The sequence below is a fragment of the Nelumbo nucifera genome, chromosome 4, assembly GCF_055504915.1.
Source record: "Nelumbo nucifera cultivar China Antique chromosome 4, China Antique-T2T, whole genome shotgun sequence".
Taxonomy (NCBI): Eukaryota; Viridiplantae; Streptophyta; class Magnoliopsida; order Proteales; family Nelumbonaceae; genus Nelumbo; species Nelumbo nucifera.
Genome location: NC_142652.1, coordinates 50,292,807 through 50,312,844, shown reverse-complemented (window position 1 = coordinate 50,312,844; position 20,038 = coordinate 50,292,807). Strand labels below are relative to the sequence as shown.

General features: G+C 46.9%; 32 non-coding genes and 12 pseudogenes across 32 annotated transcripts; all 44 read left to right on the top strand.

The window, feature by feature from the left end:
- Nucleotides 1-44: 44 nt before the first annotated feature.
- LOC148792737 (5S ribosomal RNA) lies at nt 45-163 on the top strand. Its single transcript, XR_016072057.1, has one exon. It is a non-coding gene; the product is annotated as a 5S ribosomal RNA (ribosomal RNA).
- A 355-nt stretch (nt 164-518) lies between these two features.
- LOC148792736 (5S ribosomal RNA) lies at nt 519-637 on the top strand. The gene has a single exon (XR_016069249.1). It is a non-coding gene; the product is annotated as a 5S ribosomal RNA (ribosomal RNA).
- Nucleotides 638-992: 355 nt separating this feature from the next.
- LOC148792735 (5S ribosomal RNA) lies at nt 993-1,111 on the top strand (annotated as a pseudogene).
- Nucleotides 1,112-1,466: 355 nt separating this feature from the next.
- LOC148792734 (5S ribosomal RNA) lies at nt 1,467-1,585 on the top strand (annotated as a pseudogene).
- A 354-nt stretch (nt 1,586-1,939) lies between these two features.
- LOC148792733 (5S ribosomal RNA) lies at nt 1,940-2,058 on the top strand. The gene has a single exon (XR_016074955.1). It is a non-coding gene; the product is annotated as a 5S ribosomal RNA (ribosomal RNA).
- Nucleotides 2,059-2,413: 355 nt separating this feature from the next.
- On the top strand, nt 2,414-2,532 carry LOC148792732 (5S ribosomal RNA). The gene has a single exon (XR_016069154.1). It is a non-coding gene; the product is annotated as a 5S ribosomal RNA (ribosomal RNA).
- Nucleotides 2,533-2,887: 355 nt separating this feature from the next.
- LOC148792731 (5S ribosomal RNA) lies at nt 2,888-3,006 on the top strand (annotated as a pseudogene).
- Nucleotides 3,007-3,361: 355 nt separating this feature from the next.
- LOC148792730 (5S ribosomal RNA) lies at nt 3,362-3,480 on the top strand. Its single transcript, XR_016073668.1, has one exon. It is a non-coding gene; the product is annotated as a 5S ribosomal RNA (ribosomal RNA).
- A 354-nt stretch (nt 3,481-3,834) lies between these two features.
- On the top strand, nt 3,835-3,953 carry LOC148792729 (5S ribosomal RNA). Its single transcript, XR_016074925.1, has one exon. It is a non-coding gene; the product is annotated as a 5S ribosomal RNA (ribosomal RNA).
- Nucleotides 3,954-4,308: 355 nt separating this feature from the next.
- LOC148792728 (5S ribosomal RNA) lies at nt 4,309-4,427 on the top strand. Its single transcript, XR_016069693.1, has one exon. It is a non-coding gene; the product is annotated as a 5S ribosomal RNA (ribosomal RNA).
- A 355-nt stretch (nt 4,428-4,782) lies between these two features.
- Nucleotides 4,783-4,901, top strand: LOC148792727 (5S ribosomal RNA). Its single transcript, XR_016072056.1, has one exon. It is a non-coding gene; the product is annotated as a 5S ribosomal RNA (ribosomal RNA).
- Nucleotides 4,902-5,256: 355 nt separating this feature from the next.
- On the top strand, nt 5,257-5,375 carry LOC148792726 (5S ribosomal RNA). Its single transcript, XR_016069248.1, has one exon. It is a non-coding gene; the product is annotated as a 5S ribosomal RNA (ribosomal RNA).
- A 355-nt stretch (nt 5,376-5,730) lies between these two features.
- Nucleotides 5,731-5,849, top strand: LOC148792725 (5S ribosomal RNA; annotated as a pseudogene).
- A 355-nt stretch (nt 5,850-6,204) lies between these two features.
- On the top strand, nt 6,205-6,323 carry LOC148792724 (5S ribosomal RNA; annotated as a pseudogene).
- A 354-nt stretch (nt 6,324-6,677) lies between these two features.
- LOC148792723 (5S ribosomal RNA) lies at nt 6,678-6,796 on the top strand. The gene has a single exon (XR_016074954.1). It is a non-coding gene; the product is annotated as a 5S ribosomal RNA (ribosomal RNA).
- A 355-nt stretch (nt 6,797-7,151) lies between these two features.
- LOC148792722 (5S ribosomal RNA) lies at nt 7,152-7,270 on the top strand. Its single transcript, XR_016069153.1, has one exon. It is a non-coding gene; the product is annotated as a 5S ribosomal RNA (ribosomal RNA).
- Nucleotides 7,271-7,625: 355 nt separating this feature from the next.
- LOC148792721 (5S ribosomal RNA) lies at nt 7,626-7,744 on the top strand (annotated as a pseudogene).
- Nucleotides 7,745-8,099: 355 nt separating this feature from the next.
- Nucleotides 8,100-8,218, top strand: LOC148792720 (5S ribosomal RNA). Its single transcript, XR_016072008.1, has one exon. It is a non-coding gene; the product is annotated as a 5S ribosomal RNA (ribosomal RNA).
- Nucleotides 8,219-8,573: 355 nt separating this feature from the next.
- On the top strand, nt 8,574-8,692 carry LOC148792719 (5S ribosomal RNA). The gene has a single exon (XR_016069173.1). It is a non-coding gene; the product is annotated as a 5S ribosomal RNA (ribosomal RNA).
- A 355-nt stretch (nt 8,693-9,047) lies between these two features.
- LOC148792718 (5S ribosomal RNA) lies at nt 9,048-9,166 on the top strand. The gene has a single exon (XR_016073613.1). It is a non-coding gene; the product is annotated as a 5S ribosomal RNA (ribosomal RNA).
- Nucleotides 9,167-9,521: 355 nt separating this feature from the next.
- LOC148792717 (5S ribosomal RNA) lies at nt 9,522-9,640 on the top strand (annotated as a pseudogene).
- A 17-nt stretch (nt 9,641-9,657) lies between these two features.
- On the top strand, nt 9,658-9,776 carry LOC148792716 (5S ribosomal RNA; annotated as a pseudogene).
- A 354-nt stretch (nt 9,777-10,130) lies between these two features.
- LOC148792715 (5S ribosomal RNA) lies at nt 10,131-10,249 on the top strand. Its single transcript, XR_016073054.1, has one exon. It is a non-coding gene; the product is annotated as a 5S ribosomal RNA (ribosomal RNA).
- Nucleotides 10,250-10,604: 355 nt separating this feature from the next.
- On the top strand, nt 10,605-10,723 carry LOC148792714 (5S ribosomal RNA). Its single transcript, XR_016073052.1, has one exon. It is a non-coding gene; the product is annotated as a 5S ribosomal RNA (ribosomal RNA).
- Nucleotides 10,724-11,078: 355 nt separating this feature from the next.
- On the top strand, nt 11,079-11,197 carry LOC148792713 (5S ribosomal RNA). The gene has a single exon (XR_016071897.1). It is a non-coding gene; the product is annotated as a 5S ribosomal RNA (ribosomal RNA).
- Nucleotides 11,198-11,552: 355 nt separating this feature from the next.
- Nucleotides 11,553-11,671, top strand: LOC148792712 (5S ribosomal RNA; annotated as a pseudogene).
- A 355-nt stretch (nt 11,672-12,026) lies between these two features.
- LOC148792711 (5S ribosomal RNA) lies at nt 12,027-12,145 on the top strand. The gene has a single exon (XR_016070288.1). It is a non-coding gene; the product is annotated as a 5S ribosomal RNA (ribosomal RNA).
- Nucleotides 12,146-12,500: 355 nt separating this feature from the next.
- On the top strand, nt 12,501-12,619 carry LOC148792710 (5S ribosomal RNA). Its single transcript, XR_016070116.1, has one exon. It is a non-coding gene; the product is annotated as a 5S ribosomal RNA (ribosomal RNA).
- A 355-nt stretch (nt 12,620-12,974) lies between these two features.
- LOC148792709 (5S ribosomal RNA) lies at nt 12,975-13,093 on the top strand. Its single transcript, XR_016074952.1, has one exon. It is a non-coding gene; the product is annotated as a 5S ribosomal RNA (ribosomal RNA).
- Nucleotides 13,094-13,448: 355 nt separating this feature from the next.
- Nucleotides 13,449-13,567, top strand: LOC148792708 (5S ribosomal RNA). The gene has a single exon (XR_016071183.1). It is a non-coding gene; the product is annotated as a 5S ribosomal RNA (ribosomal RNA).
- A 355-nt stretch (nt 13,568-13,922) lies between these two features.
- Nucleotides 13,923-14,041, top strand: LOC148792707 (5S ribosomal RNA). Its single transcript, XR_016069444.1, has one exon. It is a non-coding gene; the product is annotated as a 5S ribosomal RNA (ribosomal RNA).
- A 355-nt stretch (nt 14,042-14,396) lies between these two features.
- Nucleotides 14,397-14,515, top strand: LOC148792706 (5S ribosomal RNA). Its single transcript, XR_016070287.1, has one exon. It is a non-coding gene; the product is annotated as a 5S ribosomal RNA (ribosomal RNA).
- A 355-nt stretch (nt 14,516-14,870) lies between these two features.
- Nucleotides 14,871-14,989, top strand: LOC148792705 (5S ribosomal RNA). The gene has a single exon (XR_016069172.1). It is a non-coding gene; the product is annotated as a 5S ribosomal RNA (ribosomal RNA).
- Nucleotides 14,990-15,344: 355 nt separating this feature from the next.
- Nucleotides 15,345-15,463, top strand: LOC148792704 (5S ribosomal RNA). The gene has a single exon (XR_016073612.1). It is a non-coding gene; the product is annotated as a 5S ribosomal RNA (ribosomal RNA).
- Nucleotides 15,464-15,818: 355 nt separating this feature from the next.
- Nucleotides 15,819-15,937, top strand: LOC148792703 (5S ribosomal RNA; annotated as a pseudogene).
- A 17-nt stretch (nt 15,938-15,954) lies between these two features.
- LOC148792702 (5S ribosomal RNA) lies at nt 15,955-16,073 on the top strand (annotated as a pseudogene).
- Nucleotides 16,074-16,427: 354 nt separating this feature from the next.
- On the top strand, nt 16,428-16,546 carry LOC148792701 (5S ribosomal RNA). Its single transcript, XR_016073051.1, has one exon. It is a non-coding gene; the product is annotated as a 5S ribosomal RNA (ribosomal RNA).
- A 355-nt stretch (nt 16,547-16,901) lies between these two features.
- Nucleotides 16,902-17,020, top strand: LOC148792700 (5S ribosomal RNA). The gene has a single exon (XR_016073050.1). It is a non-coding gene; the product is annotated as a 5S ribosomal RNA (ribosomal RNA).
- Nucleotides 17,021-17,375: 355 nt separating this feature from the next.
- Nucleotides 17,376-17,494, top strand: LOC148792699 (5S ribosomal RNA). Its single transcript, XR_016071896.1, has one exon. It is a non-coding gene; the product is annotated as a 5S ribosomal RNA (ribosomal RNA).
- Nucleotides 17,495-17,849: 355 nt separating this feature from the next.
- On the top strand, nt 17,850-17,968 carry LOC148792698 (5S ribosomal RNA; annotated as a pseudogene).
- Nucleotides 17,969-18,323: 355 nt separating this feature from the next.
- LOC148792697 (5S ribosomal RNA) lies at nt 18,324-18,442 on the top strand. The gene has a single exon (XR_016070285.1). It is a non-coding gene; the product is annotated as a 5S ribosomal RNA (ribosomal RNA).
- Nucleotides 18,443-18,797: 355 nt separating this feature from the next.
- On the top strand, nt 18,798-18,916 carry LOC148792696 (5S ribosomal RNA). Its single transcript, XR_016070115.1, has one exon. It is a non-coding gene; the product is annotated as a 5S ribosomal RNA (ribosomal RNA).
- Nucleotides 18,917-19,271: 355 nt separating this feature from the next.
- Nucleotides 19,272-19,390, top strand: LOC148792695 (5S ribosomal RNA). The gene has a single exon (XR_016074951.1). It is a non-coding gene; the product is annotated as a 5S ribosomal RNA (ribosomal RNA).
- Nucleotides 19,391-19,745: 355 nt separating this feature from the next.
- On the top strand, nt 19,746-19,864 carry LOC148792694 (5S ribosomal RNA). Its single transcript, XR_016071172.1, has one exon. It is a non-coding gene; the product is annotated as a 5S ribosomal RNA (ribosomal RNA).
- The last annotated feature ends 174 nt before the right edge of the window (nt 19,865-20,038 follow it).

Here is a 20,038-nt window from a genome sequence, read left to right as displayed (position 1 = left end):
GGAGCAAGATAATGCATAAAGATCTAAGCGAGCATGAATTAAACGGGTGCGATCATACCAGCACTAATGCACCGGATCCCATCAGAACTCCGAAGTTAAGTGTGTTTGGGCGAGAGTAGTACTAGGATGGGTGACCTCCTGGGAAGTCCTCGTGTTGCACCCCAATTTTATTAATATTTTATTTCGATATCGTATTTGCAAATTCCAATTGTCGTTTCGGCGAGACAAACGCAAACAACGCGCCGGATACTCGGACCATTTGCGGCACGATCGTCATAACTGAATGGGAACCGTGCAAAAACCGGGCTTTTGGCATTCGTCGTGCATTGTGGGCCCTGCGATAGTATTGCATCTATCCGGGGGTGCGGCAGATCTGAAAAACAAACACTCTGCTCACGTAGGAGCTTGTGCACGGTTACCAAGGGAGGAAGGCTGCATACACACTTTTTTCAAATCTGAAACAATTAATGGAGGGGAGCAAGATAGTGCATAAAGATCTAAGCGAGCATGAATTAAATGGGTGCGATCATACCAGCACTAATGCACCGGATCCCATAAGAACTCCGAAGTTAAGCGTGCTTGGGCGAGAGTTGTATTTGGATGGGTGACCTTTTGGGAAGTCCTCGTGTTGCACCTCAATTTTATTAATATTTTATTTCGATATCGTGTTTGCAAATTCCATTTGTCGTTTCGGCGAGATAAACGCAAACAACGCGTCGGATACTCGGACCATTTGCGGCACGATCGTCATTACTGAATGGGAACCGTGCAAGAACTCGGCTTTTGGCATTCGTCGTGCATTGTGGGCCCCGCGATAGTATTGCATTTATCCGGGGGTACGGTAGATCTGATAAACAAACACTCCGCTCACGTAGGAGCTTGTGCACGGTTACCAAGGGAGGAAGGATGCATACACACTTTTTTCAAGTCTAAAACAATTAATGGAGGGGAGCAAGATAGTGCATAAAGATCTAAGCGGGCATTAATTAAATGGGTGCGATCATAACAGCACTAATGCAGCGGATCCCATCAGAACTCCGAAGTTAAGAGTGCTTGGGCGAGAGTATTAATAGGATGGGTGACCTCCTGGGAAGCCCTCGTATTGCACCCCAATTTTATTAATATTTTATTTCGATATCGTGTTTGCAAATTCCATTTGTCGTTTCGGCGAGACAAACGCAAACAACGCGTCGGAAACTCGGACCATTTGCGGCCCGATCGTCATTATAAAATGGGAACGGTGCAAGAACCGGGCTTTTGGCATTCGACATGCATTGTGGGCCCCGCGATAGTATTGCATCTATCCGGGGGTGCGGCAGATCTAAAAAGCAAACACTCCGCTCACGTAGGAGCTTGTGCACGGTTACCAAGGGAGGAAGGCTGCATACACAGTTTTTTCAAGTCTAAAACAATTAATGGAGGGTAGCAAGATAGTGCATAAAGATCTAAGCGAGCAAGAATTAAACGGGTGAGATCAAAGCAGCACTAATGCACCGGATCCCATCAGAACTCCGAAGTTAAGCGTGCTTGGGCGAGAGAAGTACTAGGATGGATGACCTCCTGGGAAGTCCTCGTGTTGCACCCCAATTTTATTAATATTTTATTTTGATTTGTATTTGCAAATTGCATTTGTTGTTTCGGCGAGACAACTGGAAACAACGCGTCGGATACTCGGACCACTTGCGGGACGATCGTCATTACTGAATGGGAACGGTGCAAGAACAGGGCTTTCGGCATTCGTCTAGCATTGTGGGCCCCGCGATAGTATTGCATCTATCCGGGGGTGCGGCAGATCTGAAAAACAAACACCCTACTCACGTAGGAGCTTGTGCACGGTTACCAAGGGAGGAAGGCTGCATACACAGTTTTTTCATGTCTAAAACAATTAATGGAGGGGAGCAAGATAATGCATAAAGATCTAAGCGAGCATGAATTAAACGGGTGCGATCATACCAGCCCTAATGCACCGGATCCCATCAGAACTCCGAAGTTAAGTGTGTTTGGGCGAGAGTAGTACTAGGATGGGTGACCTCCTGGGAAGTCCTCGTGTTGCACCCCAATTTTATTAATATTTTATTTCGATATCGTATTTGCAAATTCCAATTGTCGTTTCGGCGAGACAAACGCAAACAACGCGCCGGATACTCGGACCATTTGCGGCACGATCGTCATAACTGAATGGGAACCGTGCAAAAACCGGGCTTTTGGCATTCGTCGTGCATTGTGGGCCCCGCGATAATATTGCATCTATCCGGCGGTGCGGCAGATCTGAAAAGCAAACACTCTGCTCACGTAGGAGCCTGTGCATGGTTACCAAGGGAGGAAGGCTGCATACACAGTTTTTTCAAGTCTAAAATAATTAATGGAGGGGAGCAAGATAGTGCATAAAGATCTAAGCGAGCATGAAATAAACGGGTGCGATCATACCAGCACTAATGCACCGTATCCCATCAGAACTCCGAAGTTAAGTGTGTTTGGGCGAGAGTAGTACTAGGATGGGTGACCTCCTGGGAAGTCCTCGTGTTGCACCCCAATTTTATTAATATTTTATTTCGATATCGTATTTGCAAATTCCAATTGTCGTTTCGGCGAGACAAACGCAAACAACGCGCCGGATACTCGGACCATTTGCGGCACGATCGTCATTACTGAATGGGAACCGTGCAAAAACCGGGCCTTTGGCATTCGTCGTGCATTGTGGGCCCCGCGATAGTATTGCATCTATCCGGGGGTGCGGCAGATCTGAAAAACCAACACTCTGCTCACGTAGGAGCTTGTGCACGGTTACCAAGGGAGGAAGGCTGCATACACACTTTTTTCAAATCTAAAACAATTAATGGAGGGGAGCAAGATAGTGCATAAATATTTAAGCGAGCATTAATTAAATGGGTGCGATCGTACCAGCACTAATGCACCGGATCCCATCAGAACTCCGAAGTTAAGCGTGCTTGGGCGAGAGGAGTACTAGGATGGGTGACCTCCTGGGAAGTCCTCATGTTTTACCTCAATTTTATTAATATTTTATTTCGATATCGTGTTTGCAAATTCCATTTGTCGTTTCGGCGAGACAAACGCAAACAACGCGTCGGATACTCGTACCATTTGCGACACGATCGTCATTACTGAATGGGAACCGTGCAAGAACTCGGCTTTTGGCATTCGTCGTGCATTGTGGGCCCCGCGATAGTATTGCATTTATCCGGGGGTACGGTATATCTGAAAAGCAAACACTCCGCTCACGTAGGAGCTTGTGCACGGTTACCAAGGGAGGAAGGCTGCATACACAGTTTTTTCAAGTCTAAAATAATTAATGGAGGGGAGCAAGATAGTGCATAAAGATCTAAGCGAGCAAGAATTAAACGGGTGCGATCATACCAGCACTAATGCACTGGATCCCATCAGAACTCCGGAGTTAAGCGTGCTTGGGCGAGAGTAGTACTAGGCTGGGTGACCTCCTGGGAAGTCCTCGTGTTGCACCCCAATTTTATTAATATTTTATTTTGATTTGTATTTGCAAATTGCATTTGTTGTTTCGGCGAGAGAACTGGAGACAATGCGTCGGATACTCGGACCACTTGCGGGACGATCGTCATTACTGAATGGGAACGGTGCAAGAACAGGGCTTTCGGCATTCGTCTAGCATTGTGGGCCCCGCGATAGTATTGCATCTATCTGGGGGTGCGGCAGATCTGAAAAACAAACACTCTACTCACGTAGGAGCGTGTGCACGGTTACCAAGGGAGGAAGGCTGCATACACAGTTTTTTCAAGTCTAAAACAATTAATGGAGGGGAGCAAGATAATGCATAAAGATCTAAGCGAGCATGAATTAAACGGCTGCGATCATACCAGCACTAATGCACCGGATCCCATCAGAACTCCGAAGTTAAGTGTGTTTGGGCGAGAGTAGTACTAGGATGGGTGACCTCCTGGGAAGTCCTCGTGTTGCACCCCAATTTTATTAATATTTTATTTCGATATCGTATTTGCAAATTCCAATTGTCGTTTCGGCGAGACAAACGCAAACAACGCGCCGGATACTCGGACCATTTGCAGCACGATCGTCATAACTGAATGGGAACCGTGCAAAAACCGGGCTTTTGTCATTCGCCGTGCATTGTGGGCCCCGCGATAGTATTGCATCTATCCGGGGGTGCGGCAGATCTGAAAAACAAACACTCTGCTCACGTAGGAGCTTGTGAACGGTTACCAAGGGAGGAAGGCTGCATACACAGTTTTTTCAAGTCTAAAATAATTAATGGAAGGGAGGAAGATAGTGCATAAAGATCTAAGCGAGCATGAATTAAACGGGTGCGATCATACCGGCACTAATGCACCGTATCCCATCAGAACTCCGAAGTTAAGTGTGTTTGGGCGAGAGTAGTACTAGGATGGGTGACCTCCTGGGAAGTCCTCGTATTGCATCCCAATTTTATTAATATTTTATTTCGATATCGTGTTTGCAAATTCCATTTGTCGTTTCGGCGAGACAAACGCAAACAACGCGTCGGATACTCAGACCATTTGCGGCACGATCGTCATTACTGAATGGGAACGGTGCAAGAACCGGGCTTTTGGCATTCGACATGCATTATGGGCCCCGCGATAGTTTTGCATCTATCCGGGGGTGCGGCAGATCTAAAAAGCAAACACTCCGCTCACGTAGGAGCTTGTGCACGGTTACCAAGGGAGGAAGGCTGCATACACAGTTTTTTCAAGTCTAAAACAATTAATGGAGGGGAGCAAGATAATGCATAAAGATCTAAGCGAGCATGAATTAAACGGGTGCGATCATACCAGCACTAATGCACCGGATCCCATCAGAACTCCGAAGTTAAGTGTGTTTGGGCGAGAGTAGTACTAGGATGGGTGACCTCCTGGGAAGTCCTCGTGTTGCACCCCAATTTTATTAATATTTTATTTCGATATCGTATTTGCAAATTCCAATTGTCGTTTCGGCGAGACAAACGCAAACAACGCGCCGGATACTCGGACCATTTGCGGCACGATCGTCATAACTGAATGGGAACCGTGCAAAAACCGGGCTTTTGGCATTCGTCGTGCATTGTGGGCCCTGCGATAGTATTGCATCTATCCGGGGGTGCGGCAGATCTGAAAAACAAACACTCTGCTCACGTAGGAGCTTGTGCACGGTTACCAAGGGAGGAAGGCTGCATACACACTTTTTTCAAATCTGAAACAATTAATGGAGGGGAGCAAGATAGTGCATAAAGATCTAAGCGAGCATGAATTAAATGGGTGCGATCATACCAGCACTAATGCACCGGATCCCATAAGAACTCCGAAGTTAAGCGTGCTTGGGCGAGAGTTGTATTTGGATGGGTGACCTTTTGGGAAGTCCTCGTGTTGCACCTCAATTTTATTAATATTTTATTTCGATATCGTGTTTGCAAATTCCATTTGTCGTTTCGGCGAGATAAACGCAAACAACGCGTCGGATACTCGGACCATTTGCGGCACGATCGTCATTACTGAATGGGAACCGTGCAAGAACTCGGCTTTTGGCATTCGTCGTGCATTGTGGGCCCCGCGATAGTATTGCATTTATCCGGGGGTACGGTAGATCTGATAAACAAACACTCCGCTCACGTAGGAGCTTGTGCACGGTTACCAAGGGAGGAAGGATGCATACACACTTTTTTCAAGTCTAAAACAATTAATGGAGGGGAGCAAGATAGTGCATAAAGATCTAAGCGGGCATTAATTAAATGGGTGCGATCATAACAGCACTAATGCAGCGGATCCCATCAGAACTCCGAAGTTAAGAGTGCTTGGGCGAGAGTATTAATAGGATGGGTGACCTCCTGGGAAGCCCTCGTATTGCACCCCAATTTTATTAATATTTTATTTCGATATCGTGTTTGCAAATTCCATTTGTCGTTTCGGCGAGACAAACGCAAACAACGCGTCGGAAACTCGGACCATTTGCGGCCCGATCGTCATTATAAAATGGGAACGGTGCAAGAACCGGGCTTTTGGCATTCGACATGCATTGTGGGCCCCGCGATAGTATTGCATCTATCCGGGGGTGCGGCAGATCTAAAAAGCAAACACTCCGCTCACGTAGGAGCTTGTGCACGGTTACCAAGGGAGGAAGGCTGCATACACAGTTTTTTCAAGTCTAAAACAATTAATGGAGGGTAGCAAGATAGTGCATAAAGATCTAAGCGAGCAAGAATTAAACGGGTGAGATCAAAGCAGCACTAATGCACCGGATCCCATCAGAACTCCGAAGTTAAGCGTGCTTGGGCGAGAGAAGTACTAGGATGGATGACCTCCTGGGAAGTCCTCGTGTTGCACCCCAATTTTATTAATATTTTATTTTGATTTGTATTTGCAAATTGCATTTGTTGTTTCGGCGAGACAACTGGAAACAACGCGTCGGATACTCGGACCACTTGCGGGACGATCGTCATTACTGAATGGGAACGGTGCAAGAACAGGGCTTTCGGCATTCGTCTAGCATTGTGGGCCCCGCGATAGTATTGCATCTATCCGGGGGTGCGGCAGATCTGAAAAACAAACACCCTACTCACGTAGGAGCTTGTGCACGGTTACCAAGGGAGGAAGGCTGCATACACAGTTTTTTCATGTCTAAAACAATTAATGGAGGGGAGCAAGATAATGCATAAAGATCTAAGCGAGCATGAATTAAACGGGTGCGATCATACCAGCCCTAATGCACCGGATCCCATCAGAACTCCGAAGTTAAGTGTGTTTGGGCGAGAGTAGTACTAGGATGGGTGACCTCCTGGGAAGTCCTCGTGTTGCACCCCAATTTTATTAATATTTTATTTCGATATCGTATTTGCAAATTCCAATTGTCGTTTCGGCGAGACAAACGCAAACAACGCGCCGGATACTCGGACCATTTGCGGCACGATCGTCATAACTGAATGGGAACCGTGCAAAAACCGGGCTTTTGGCATTCGTCGTGCATTGTGGGCCCCGCGATAATATTGCATCTATCCGGCGGTGCGGCAGATCTGAAAAGCAAACACTCTGCTCACGTAGGAGCCTGTGCATGGTTACCAAGGGAGGAAGGCTGCATACACAGTTTTTTCAAGTCTAAAATAATTAATGGAGGGGAGCAAGATAGTGCATAAAGATCTAAGCGAGCATGAAATAAACGGGTGCGATCATACCAGCACTAATGCACCGTATCCCATCAGAACTCCGAAGTTAAGTGTGTTTGGGCGAGAGTAGTACTAGGATGGGTGACCTCCTGGGAAGTCCTCGTGTTGCACCCCAATTTTATTAATATTTTATTTCGATATCGTATTTGCAAATTCCAATTGTCGTTTCGGCGAGACAAACGCAAACAACGCGCCGGATACTCGGACCATTTGCGGCACGATCGTCATTACTGAATGGGAACCGTGCAAAAACCGGGCCTTTGGCATTCGTCGTGCATTGTGGGCCCCGCGATAGTATTGCATCTATCCGGGGGTGCGGCAGATCTGAAAAACCAACACTCTGCTCACGTAGGAGCTTGTGCACGGTTACCAAGGGAGGAAGGCTGCATACACACTTTTTTCAAATCTAAAACAATTAATGGAGGGGAGCAAGATAGTGCATAAATATTTAAGCGAGCATTAATTAAATGGGTGCGATCGTACCAGCACTAATGCACCGGATCCCATCAGAACTCCGAAGTTAAGCGTGCTTGGGCGAGAGGAGTACTAGGATGGGTGACCTCCTGGGAAGTCCTCATGTTTTACCTCAATTTTATTAATATTTTATTTCGATATCGTGTTTGCAAATTCCATTTGTCGTTTCGGCGAGACAAACGCAAACAACGCGTCGGATACTCGTACCATTTGCGACACGATCGTCATTACTGAATGGGAACCGTGCAAGAACTCGGCTTTTGGCATTCGTCGTGCATTGTGGGCCCCGCGATAGTATTGCATTTATCCGGGGGTACGGTATATCTGAAAAGCAAACACTCCGCTCACGTAGGAGCTTGTGCACGGTTACCAAGGGAGGAAGGATGCATACACACTTTTTTCAAGTCTAAAACAATTAATGGAGGGGAGCAAGATAGTGCATAAAGATCTAAGCGAGCATTAATTAAATGGGTGCGATCATACCGGCACTAATGCACCGGATCCCATCAGAACTCCGAAGTTAAGCGTGCTTGGGCGAGAGTAGTACTAGGATGGGTGACCTCCTCGGAAATCCTCGTGTTGCACCCCAATTTTATTAATATTTTATTTCGATATCGTATTTGCAAATTCCAATTGTCGTTTCGGCGAGACAAACGCAAACAACGCGCCGGATACTCGGACCATTTGCGGCACGATCGTCATTACTGAATGGGAACCGTGCAAAAACCGGGCTTTTGGCATTCGTCGTGCATTGTGGGCCCCGCGATAGTATTGCATCTATCCGGGGGTGCGGCAGATCTAAAAAGCAAACACTCTGCTCACGTAGGACCTTGTGCACGGTTACCAAGGGAGGAAGGCTGCATACACACTTTTTTCAAATCTAAAACAACTAATGGAGGGGAGCAAGATAGTGCATAAAGATCTAAGCGAGCATTAACTAAATGGGAGCGATCATACCAGCACTAATGCACCGGATCCCATCAGAACTCCGAAGTTAAGCGTGCTTGGGCGAGAGTAGTACTAGGATGGGTGACCTCCTGGGAAGTCCTCATGTTGCACCTCAATTTTATTAATATTTTATTTCGATATCGTGTTTGCAAATTCCATTTGTCGTTTCGGCGAGTTAAACGCAAACAACGCGTCGGATACTCGTACCATTTGCGACACGATCGTCATTTCTGAATGGGAACCGTGTAAGAACTCGGCTTTTGGCATTCGTCGTGCATTGTGGGCCCCGCGATAGTATTGCATTTATCCGGGGGTACGGTATATCTGAAAAGCAAACACTCCGCTCACGTAGGAGCTTGTGCACGGTTACCAAGGGAGGAAGGATGCATACACACTTTTTTCAAGTCTAAAACAATTAATGGAGGGGAGCAGGATAGTGCATAAAGATCTAAGCGAGCATTAATTAAATGTGTGCGATCATACCAGCACTAATGCACCAGATCCCATCAGAACTCCGAAGTTAAGCGTGCTTGGGCGAGAGTAGTACTAGGATGGGTGACCTCCTGGGAAGTCCTCGTGTTGCACCCCAATTTTATTAATATTTTATTTCGATATCGTATTTGCAAATTCCAATTGTCGTTTCGGCGAGACAAACGCAAACAACGCGCCGGATACTCGGACCATTTGCGGCACGATCGTCATAACTGAATGGGAACCGTGCAAAAACCGGGCTTTTGGCATTCATCGTGCATTGTGGGCCCCGCGATAGTATTGCATCTATCCGGGGGTGCGGCAGATCTGAAAAACAAACACTCTGCCAACGTAGGAGCTTGTGCACGGTTACCAAGGGAGGAAGGCTGCATACACAGTTTTTTCAAATCTAAAATAATTAATGGAGGGGAGCAAGATAGTGCATAAAGATCTAAGCGAGCATGAATTAAACGGGTGCGATCATACCAGCAATAATGCACCGTATCCCATCAGAACTCTGAAGTTAAGTGTGTTTGGGCGAGAGTAGTAGTAGGATGGGTGACCTCCTGGGAAGTCCTCGTGTTGCACCCCAATTTTATTAATATTTTATTTGCGATCATACCAGCACTAATGCACCGTATCCCATCAGAACTCTGAAGTTAAGTGTGTTTGGGCGAGAGTAGTAGTAGGATGGGTGACCTCCTGGGAAGTCCTCGTGTTGCACCCCAATTTTATTAATATTTTATTTCGATATCGTATTTGCAAATTCCAATTGTCGTTTCGGCGAGACAAAAGCAAACAACGCGCCGGATACTCGGACCATTTGCGGCACGATCGTCATTACTGAATGGGAACCGTGCAAAAACCGGGCTTTTGGCATTCGTCGTGCATTGTGGGCCCGCGATAGTATTGCAACTATCCGGGGGTGCGGCAGATCTGAAAAGCAAACACTCTGCTCACGTAGGAGTTTGTGCACGGTTACCAAGGGAGGAAGGCTGCATACACACTTTTTTCAAGTCTAAAACAATTAATGGAGGGGAGCAAGATAGTGCATAAAGATCTAAGCGAGCATTAATTAAATGGGGGCGATCATACCAGCACTAATGCACCGGATCCCATCAGAACTCCGAAGTCAAGCGTGCTTGGGCGAGAGTAGTACTAGGATGGGTGACCTCCTGGGAAGTCCTCGTGTTGCACCCCAATTTTATTAATATTTTATTTCGATATCGTATTTGCAAATTCCAATTGTCGTTTCGGCGAGACAAACGCAAACAACGCGCCGGATACTCGGACCATTTGCGGCACGATCGTCATTACTGAATGGGAACCGTGCAAAAACCGGGCTTTTGGCATTCGTCGTGCATTGTGGGCCCCGCGATAGTATTGCATCTATCCGGGGGTGCGGCAGATCTGAAAAACAAACACTCTGCTCACGTTGGAGTTTGTGCACGGTTACCAAGGGAGGAAGGCTGCATACACACTTTTTTCAAGTCTAAAACAATTAATGGAGGGGAGCAAGATAGTGCATAAAAATCTAAGCGAGCATTAATTAAATGGGGGCGATCATACCAGCACTAATGCACCGGATCCCATCAGAACTCCGAAGTCAAGCGTGCTTGGGCGAGAGTAGTACTAGGATGGGTGACCTCCTGGGAAGTCCTCGTGTTGCACCCCAATTTTATTAATATTTTATTTCGATATCGTATTTGCAAATTCCAATTGTCGTTTCGGCGAGACAAACGCAAACAACGCGCCGGATACTCGGACCATTTGCGGCACGATCGTCATAAGTGAATGGGAACCGTGCAAAAACCGGGCTTTTGGCATTCGTCGTGCATTGTGGGCCCCGCGATAGTATTGCATCTATCCGGGGGTGCGGCAGATCTGAAAAACAAACACTCCGCCAACGTAGGAGCTTGTGCACGGTTACCAAGGGAGGAAGGATGCATACACACTTTTTTCAAGTCTAAAACAATTAATGGAGGGGAGCAAGATAGTGCATAAAGATCTAAGCGAGCATTAATTAAATGGGTGCGATCATACCAGCACTAATGCACCGGATCCCATCAGAACTCCGAAGTTAAGCGTGCTTGGGCGAGAGTAGTACTAGGATGGGTGACCTTCGGGGAAGTCCTCGTGTTGCACCCCAATTTTATTAATATTTTATTTCGATATCGTGTTTGCAAATTCCATTTGTCGTTTCGGCGAGACAAACGCAAACAACGCGTCGGATACTCGGACCATTTTCGGCACGATCGTCATTACTGAATGGGAACGGTGCAAGAACCGGGCTTTTGGCATTCGTCTTGCATTGTGGACCCCGCGATAGTATTGCATCTATCCGGGGGTGCAGCAGATCTAAAAAGCAAACACTCCGCTCACGTAGGAGCTTGTGCACGGTTACCAAGGGAGGAAGGCTGCATACACAGTTTTTTCAAGTCTAAAACAATTAATGGAGGGGAGCAAGATAGTGCATAAAGATCTAAGCGAGCAAGAATTAAACGGGTGCGATCATACCAGCACTAATGCACCGGATCCCATCAGAACTCCGAACTTAAGCCTGCTTGGGCGAGAGTAGAACTAGGCTGGGTGACCTCCTGGGAAGTCCTCGTGTTGCACCCCAATTTTATTAATATTTTATTTCGATATCGTATTTGCAAATTCCAATTGTCGTTTCGGCGAGACAAACGCAAACAACGCGCTGGATACTCGGACCATTTGCGGCACGATCGTCATAACTGAATGGGAACCGTGCAAAAACCGGGCTGTTGGCATTCGTCGTGCATTGTGGGCCCCGCGATAGTATTGCATCTATCCGGGGGTGCGGCAGATCTGAAAAACAAACACTCTGCCAACGTAGGAGCTTGTGCACGGTTACCAAGGGAGGAAGGCTGCATACACAGTTTTTTCAAATCTAAAATAATTAATGGAGGGGAGCAAGATAGTGCATAAAGATCAAAGCGAGCATGAATTAAACGGGTGCGATCATACCAGCACTAATGCACCGTATCCCATCAGAACTCTGAAGTTAAGTGTGTTTGGGCGAGAGTAGTACTAGGATGGGTGACCTCCTGGGAAGTCCTCGTGTTGCACCCCAATTTTATTAATATTTTATTTCGATATCGTATTTGCAAATTCCAATTGTCGTTTCGGCGAGACAAACGCAAACAACGCGCCGGATACTCGGACCATTTGCGGCACGATCGTCATTACTGAATGGGAACCGTGCAAAAACCGGGCTTTTGGCATTCGTCGTGCATTGTGGGCCCCGTGTTAGTATTGCATCTATCCGGGGGTGCGGCAGATCTGAAAAGCAAACACTCTGCTCACGTAGGAGTTTGTGCACGGTTACCAAGGGAGGAAGGCTGCATACACACTTTTTTCAAGTCTAAAACAATTAATGGAGGGGAGCAAGATAGTGCATAAAAATCTAAGCGAGCATTAATTAAATGGGGGCGATCATACCAGCACTAATGCACCGGATCCCACCAGAACTCCGAAGTCAAGCGTGCTTGGGTGAGAGTAGTACTAGGATGGGTGACCTCCTGGGAAGTCCTCGTGTTGCACCCCAATTTTATTAATATTTTATTTCGATATCGTATTTGCAAATTCCAATTGTCGTTTCGGCGAGACAAACGCAAACAACGCGCCGGATACTCGGACCATTTGCGGCACGATCGTCATTACTGAATGGGAACCGTGCAAAAACCGGGCTTTTGGCATTCGTCGTGCATTGTGGGCCCCGCGATAGTTTTGCATCTATCCGGGGGTGCGGCAGATCTGAAAAGCAAACACTCTGCTCACGTAGGAGCTTGTGCACGGTTACCAAGGGAGGAAGGCTGCATACACACTTTTTTCAAATCTAAAACAATTAATGGAGGGGAGGAAGATAGTGCATAAAGATCTAAGCGAGCATTAATTAAATGGGTGCGATCATACCAGCACTAATGCACCGGATCCCATCAGAACTCCGAAGTTAAGCGTGCTTGGGCGAGAGTAGTACTAGGATGGGTGACCTCCTGGGAAGTCCTCATGTTGCACCTAAATTTTATTAATATTTTATTTCGATATCGTGTTTGCAAATTCCATTTGTCGTTTCGGCGAGACAAACACAAACAACGCGTCGGATACTCGTACCATTTGCGGCACGATCATCATTACTGAATGGGAACAGTGCAAGAACTCGGCTTTTGGCATTCGGCGTGCATTGTGGGCCCCGCGATAGTATTGCATTTATCCGGGGGTACGGTAGATCTGAAAAGCAAACACTCCGCTCACGTAGGAGCTTGTGCACGGTTACCAAGGGAGGAAGGATGCATACACACTTTTTTCAAGTCTAAAACAATTAATGGAGGGGAGCAAGATAGTGCATAAAGATCTAAGCGAGCATTAATTATATGGGTGCGATCATACCAGCACTAATGCACCGGATCCCATCAGAACTCCGAAGTTAAGCGTGCTTGGGCGAGAGTAGTACTAGGATGGGTGACCTCCTGGGAAGTCCTCGTGTTGCACCCCAATTTTATTAATATTTTATTTCGATATCGTGTTTGCAAATTCCATTTGTCGTTTCGGCGAGACAAACGCAAACAACGCGTCGGATACTCGGACCATTTTCGGCACGATCGTCATTACTGAATGGGAACGGTGCAAGAACCGGGCTTTTGGCATTCGTCATGCATTGTGGGCCCCGCGATAGTATTGCATCTATCCGGGGGTGCAGCAGATCTAAAAAGCAAACACTCCGCTCACGTAGGAGCTTGTGCACGGTTACCAAGGGAGGAAGGCTGCATACACACTTTTTTCAAATCTAAAACAATTAATGGAGGGGAGCAAGATAGTGCATAAAGATCTAAGCGAGCAAGAATTAAACGGGTGCGATCAAACCAGCACTAATGCACCGGATCCCATCAGAACTCCGAAGTTAAGCGTGCTTGGGCGAGAGTAGAACTAGGCTGGGTGACCTCCTGGGAAGTCCTCGTGTTGCACCCCAATTTTATTAATATTTTATTTCGATATCGTATTTGCAAATTCCAATTGTCGTTTCGGCGAGACAAACGCAAACAACGCGCCGGATACTCGGACCATTTGCGGCACGATCGTCATAACTGAATGGGAACCGTGCAAAAACCGGGCTTTTGGCATTCGTCGTGCATTGTGGGCCCCGCGATAGTATTGCATCTATCCGGGGGTGCGGCAGATCTGAAAAACAAACACTCTGCCAACGTAGGAGCTTGTGCACGGTTACCTAGGGAGGAAGGCTGCATACACAGTTTTTTCAAATCTAAAATAATTAACGGAGGGGAGCAAGATAGTGCATAAAGATCTAAGCGAGCATGAATTAAACGGGTGCGATCATACCAGCACTAATGCACCGTATCCCATCAGAACTCTGAAGTTAAGTGTGTTTGGGCGAGAGTAGTACTAGGATGGGTGACCTCCTGGGAAGTCCTCGTGTTGCACCCCAATTTTATTAATATTTTATTTCGATATCGTATTTGCAAATTCCAATTGTCGTTTCAGCGAGACAAACGCAAACAACGCGCCGGATACTCGGACCATTTGCGGCACGATCGTCATTACTGAATGGGAACCGTGCAAAAACCGGGCTTTTGGCATTCGTCGTGCATTGTGGGCCCCGCGATAGTATTGCATCTATCCGGGGGTGCGGCAGATCTAAAAAGCAAACACTCTGCTCACGTAGGACCTTGTGCACGGTTACCAAGGGAGGAAGGCTGCATACACACTTTTTTCAAATCTAAAACAACTAATGGAGGGGAGCAAGATAGTGCATAAAGATCTAAGCGAGCATTAACTAAATGGGAGCGATCATACCAGCACTAATGCACCGGATCCCATCAGAACTCCGAAGTTAAGCGTGCTTGGGCGAGAGTAGTACTAGGATGGGTGACCTCCTGGGAAGTCCTCATGTTGCACCTCAATTTTATTAATATTTTATTTCGATATCGTGTTTGCAAATTCCATTTGTCGTTTCGGCGAGTTAAACGCAAACAACGCGTCGGATACTCGTACCATTTGCGACACGATCGTCATTTCTGAATGGGAACCGTGCAAGAACTCGGCTTTTGGCATTCGTCGTGCATTGTGGGCCCCGCGATAGTATTGCATTTATCCGGGGGTACGGTATATCTGAAAAGCAAACACTCCGCTCACGTAGGAGCTTGTGCACGGTTACCAAGGGAGGAAGGATGCATACACACTTTTTTCAAGTCTAAAACAATTAATGGAGGGGAGCAGGATAGTGCATAAAGATCTAAGCGAGCATTAATTAAATGTGTGCGATCATACCAGCACTAATGCACCAGATCCCATCAGAACTCCGAAGTTAAGCGTGCTTGGGCGAGAGTAGTACTAGGATGGGTGACCTCCTGGGAAGTCCTCGTGTTGCACCCCAATTTTATTAATATTTTATTTCGATATCGTATTTGCAAATTCCAATTGTCGTTTCGGCGAGACAAACGCAAACAACGCGCCGGATACTCGGACCATTTGCGGCACGATCGTCATAACTGAATGGGAACCGTGCAAAAACCGGGCTTTTGGCATTCATCGTGCATTGTGGGCCCCGCGATAGTATTGCATCTATCCGGGGGTGCGGCAGATCTGAAAAACAAACACTCTGCCAACGTAGGAGCTTGTGCACGGTTACCAAGGGAGGAAGGCTGCATACACAGTTTTTTCAAATCTAAAATAATTAATGGAGGGGAGCAAGATAGTGCATAAAGATCTAAGCGAGCATGAATTAAACGGGTGCGATCATACCAGCAATAATGCACCGTATCCCATCAGAACTCTGAAGTTAAGTGTGTTTGGGCGAGAGTAGTAGTAGGATGGGTGACCTCCTGGGAAGTCCTCGTGTTGCACCCCAATTTTATTAATATTTTATTTGCGATCATACCAGCACTAATGCACCGTATCCCATCAGAACTCTGAAGTTAAGTGTGTTTGGGCGAGAGTAGTAGTAGGATGGGTGACCTCCTGGGAAGTCCTCGTGTTGCACCCCAATTTTATTAATATTTTATTTCGATATCGTATTTGCAAATTCCAATTGTCGTTTCGGCGAGACAAACGCAAACAACGCGCCGGATACTCGGACCATTTGCGGCACGATCGTCATTACTGAATGGGAACCGTGCAAAAACCGGGCTTTTGGCATTCGTCGTGCATTGTGGGCCCGCGATAGTATTGCAACTATCCGGGGGTGCGGCAGATCTGAAAAGCAAACACTCTGCTCACGTAGGAGTTTGTGCACGGTTACCAAGGGAGGAAGGCTGCATACACACTTTTTTCAAGTCTAAAACAATTAATGGAGGGGAGCAAGATAGTGCATAAAGATCTAAGCGAGCATTAATTAAATGGGGGCGATCATACCAGCACTAATGCACCGGATCCCATCAGAACTCCGAAGTCAAGCGTGCTTGGGCGAGAGTAGTACTAGGATGGGTGACCTCCTGGGAAGTCCTCGTGTTGCACCCCAATTTTATTAATATTTTATTTCGATATCGTATTTGCAAATTCCAATTGTCGTTTCGGCGAGACAAACGCAAACAACGCGCCGGATACTCGGACCATTTGCGGCACGATCGTCATTACTGAATGGGAACCGTGCAAAAACCGGGCTTTTGGCATTCGTCGTGCATTGTGGGCCCCGCGATAGTATTGCATCTATCCGGGGGTGCGGCAGATCTGAAAAACAAACACTCTGCTCACGTTGGAGTTTGTGCACGGTTACCAAGGGAGGAAGGCTGCATACACACTTTTTTCAAGTCTAAAACAATTAATGGAGGGGAGCAAGATAGTGCATAAAAATCTAAGCGAGCATTAATTAAATGGGGGCGATCATACCAGCACTAATGCACCGGATCCCATCAGAACTCCGAAGTCAAGCGTGCTTGGGCGAGAGTAGTACTAGGATGGGTGACCTCCTGGGAAGTCCTCGTGTTGCACCCCAATTTTATTAATATTTTATTTCGATATCGTATTTGCAAATTCCAATTGTCGTTTCGGCGAGACAAACGCAAACAACGCGCCGGATACTCGGACCATTTGCGGCACGATCGTCATAAGTGAATGGGAACCGTGCAAAAACCGGGCTTTTGGCATTCGTCGTGCATTGTGGGCCCCGCGATAGTATTGCATCTATCCGGGGGTGCGGCAGATCTGAAAAACAAACACTCCGCCAACGTAGGAGCTTGTGCTCGGTTACCAAGGGAGGAAGGATGCATACACACTTTTTTCAAGTCTAAAACAATTAATGGAGGGGAGCAAGATAGTGCATAAAGATCTAAGCGAGCATTAATTAAATGGGTGCGATCATACCAGCACTAATGCACCGGATCCCATCAGAACTCCGAAGTTAAGCGTGCTTGGGCGAGAGTAGTACTAGGATGGGTGACCTTCGGGGAAGTCCTCGTGTTGCACCCCAATTTTATTAATATTTTATTTCGATATCGTGTTTGCAAATTCCATTTGTCGTTTCGGCGAGACAAACGCAAACAACGCGTCGGATACTCGGACCATTTTCGGCACGATCGTCATTACTGAATGGGAACGGTGCAAGAACCGGGCTTTTGGCATTCGTCTTGCATTGTGGACCCCGCGATAGTATTGCATCTATCCGGGGGTGCAGCAGATCTAAAAAGCAAACACTCCGCTCACGTAGGAGCTTGTGCACGGTTACCAAGGGAGGAAGGCTGCATACACAGTTTTTTCAAGTCTAAAACAATTAATGGAGGGGAGCAAGATAGTGCATAAAGATCTAAGCGAGCAAGAATTAAACGGGTGCGATCATACCAGCACTAATGCACCGGATCCCATCAGAACTCCGAACTTAAGCCTGCTTGGGCGAGAGTAGAACTAGGCTGGGTGACCTCCTGGGAAGTCCTCGTGTTGCATCCCAATTTTATTAATATTTTATTTCGATATCGTATTTGCAAATTCCAATTGTCGTTTCGGCGAGACAAACGCAAACAACGCGCTGGATACTCGGACCATTTGCGGCACGATCGTCATAACTGAATGGGAACCGTGCAAAAACCGGGCTGTTGGCATTCGTCGTGCATTGTGGGCCCCGCGATAGTATTGCATCTATCCGGGGGTGCGGCAGATCTGAAAAACAAACACTCTGCCAACGTAGGAGCTTGTGCACGGTTACCAAGGGAGGAAGGCTGCATACACAGTTTTTTCAAATCTAAAATAATTAATGGAGGGGAGCAAGATAGTGCATAAAGATCGAAGCGAGCATGAATTAAACGGGTGCGATCATACCAGCACTAATGCACCGTATCCCATCAGAACTCTGAAGTTAAGTGTGTTTGGGCGAGAGTAGTACTAGGATGGGTGACCTCCTGGGAAGTCCTCGTGTTGCACCCCAATTTTATTAATATTTTATTTCGATATCGTATTTGCAAATTCCAATTGTCGTTTCGGCGAGACAAACGCAAACAACGCGCCGGATACTCGGACCATTTGCGGCACGATCGTCATTACTGAATGGGAACCGTGCAAAAACCGGGCTTTTGGCATTCGTCGTGCATTGTGGGCCCCGTGTTAGTATTGCATCTATCCGGGGGTGCGGCAGATCTGAAAAGCAAACACTCTGCTCACGTAGGAGTTTGTGCACGGTTACCAAGGGAGGAAGGCTGCATACACACTTTTTTCAAGTCTAAAACAATTAATGGAGGGGAGCAAGATAGTGCATAAAAATCTAAGCGAGCATTAATTAAATGGGGGCGATCATACCAGCACTAATGCACCGGATCCCACCAGAACTCCGAAGTCAAGCGTGCTTGGGTGAGAGTAGTACTAGGATGGGTGACCTCCTGGGAAGTCCTCGTGTTGCACCCCAATTTTATTAATATTTTATTTCGATATCGTATTTGCAAATTCCAATTGTCGTTTCGGCGAGACAAACGCAAACAACGCGCCGGATACTCGGACCATTTGCGGCACGATCGTCATTACTGAATGGGAACCGTGCAAAAACCGGGCTTTTGGCATTCGTCGTGCATTGTGGGCCCCGCGATAGTTTTGCATCTATCCGGGGGTGCGGCAGATCTGAAAAGCAAACACTCTGCTCACGTAGGAGCTTGTGCACGGTTACCAAGGGAGGAAGGCTGCATACACACTTTTTTCAAATCTAAAACAATTAATGGAGGGGAGGAAGATAGTGCATAAAGATCTAAGCGAGCATTAATTAAATGGGTGCGATCATACCAGCACTAATGCACCGGATCCCATCAGAACTCCGAAGTTAAGCGTGCTTGGGCGAGAGTAGTACTAGGATGGGTGACCTCCTGGGAAGTCCTCATGTTGCACCTAAATTTTATTAATATTTTATTTCGATATCGTGTTTGCAAATTCCATTTGTCGTTTCGGCGAGACAAACACAAACAACGCGTCGGATACTCGTACCATTTGCGGCACGATCATCATTACTGAATGGGAACAGTGCAAGAACTCGGCTTTTGGCATTCGGCGTGCATTGTGGGCCCCGCGATAGTATTGCATTTATCCGGGGGTACGGTAGATCTGAAAAGCAAACACTCCGCTCACGTAGGAGCTTGTGCACGGTTACCAAGGGAGGAAGGATGCATACACACTTTTTTCAAGTCTAAAACAATTAATGGAGGGGAGCAAGATAGTGCATAAAGATCTAAGCGAGCATTAATTATATGGGTGCGATCATACCAGCACTAATGCACCGGATCCCATCAGAACTCCGAAGTTAAGCGTGCTTGGGCGAGAGTAGTACTAGGATGGGTGACCTCCTGGGAAGTCCTCGTGTTGCACCCCAATTTTATTAATATTTTATTTCGATATCGTGTTTGCAAATTCCATTTGTCGTTTCGGCGAGACAAACGCAAACAACGCGTCGGATACTCGGACCATTTTCGGCACGATCGTCATTACTGAATGGGAACGGTGCAAGAACCGGGCTTTTGGCATTCGTCATGCATTGTGGGCCCC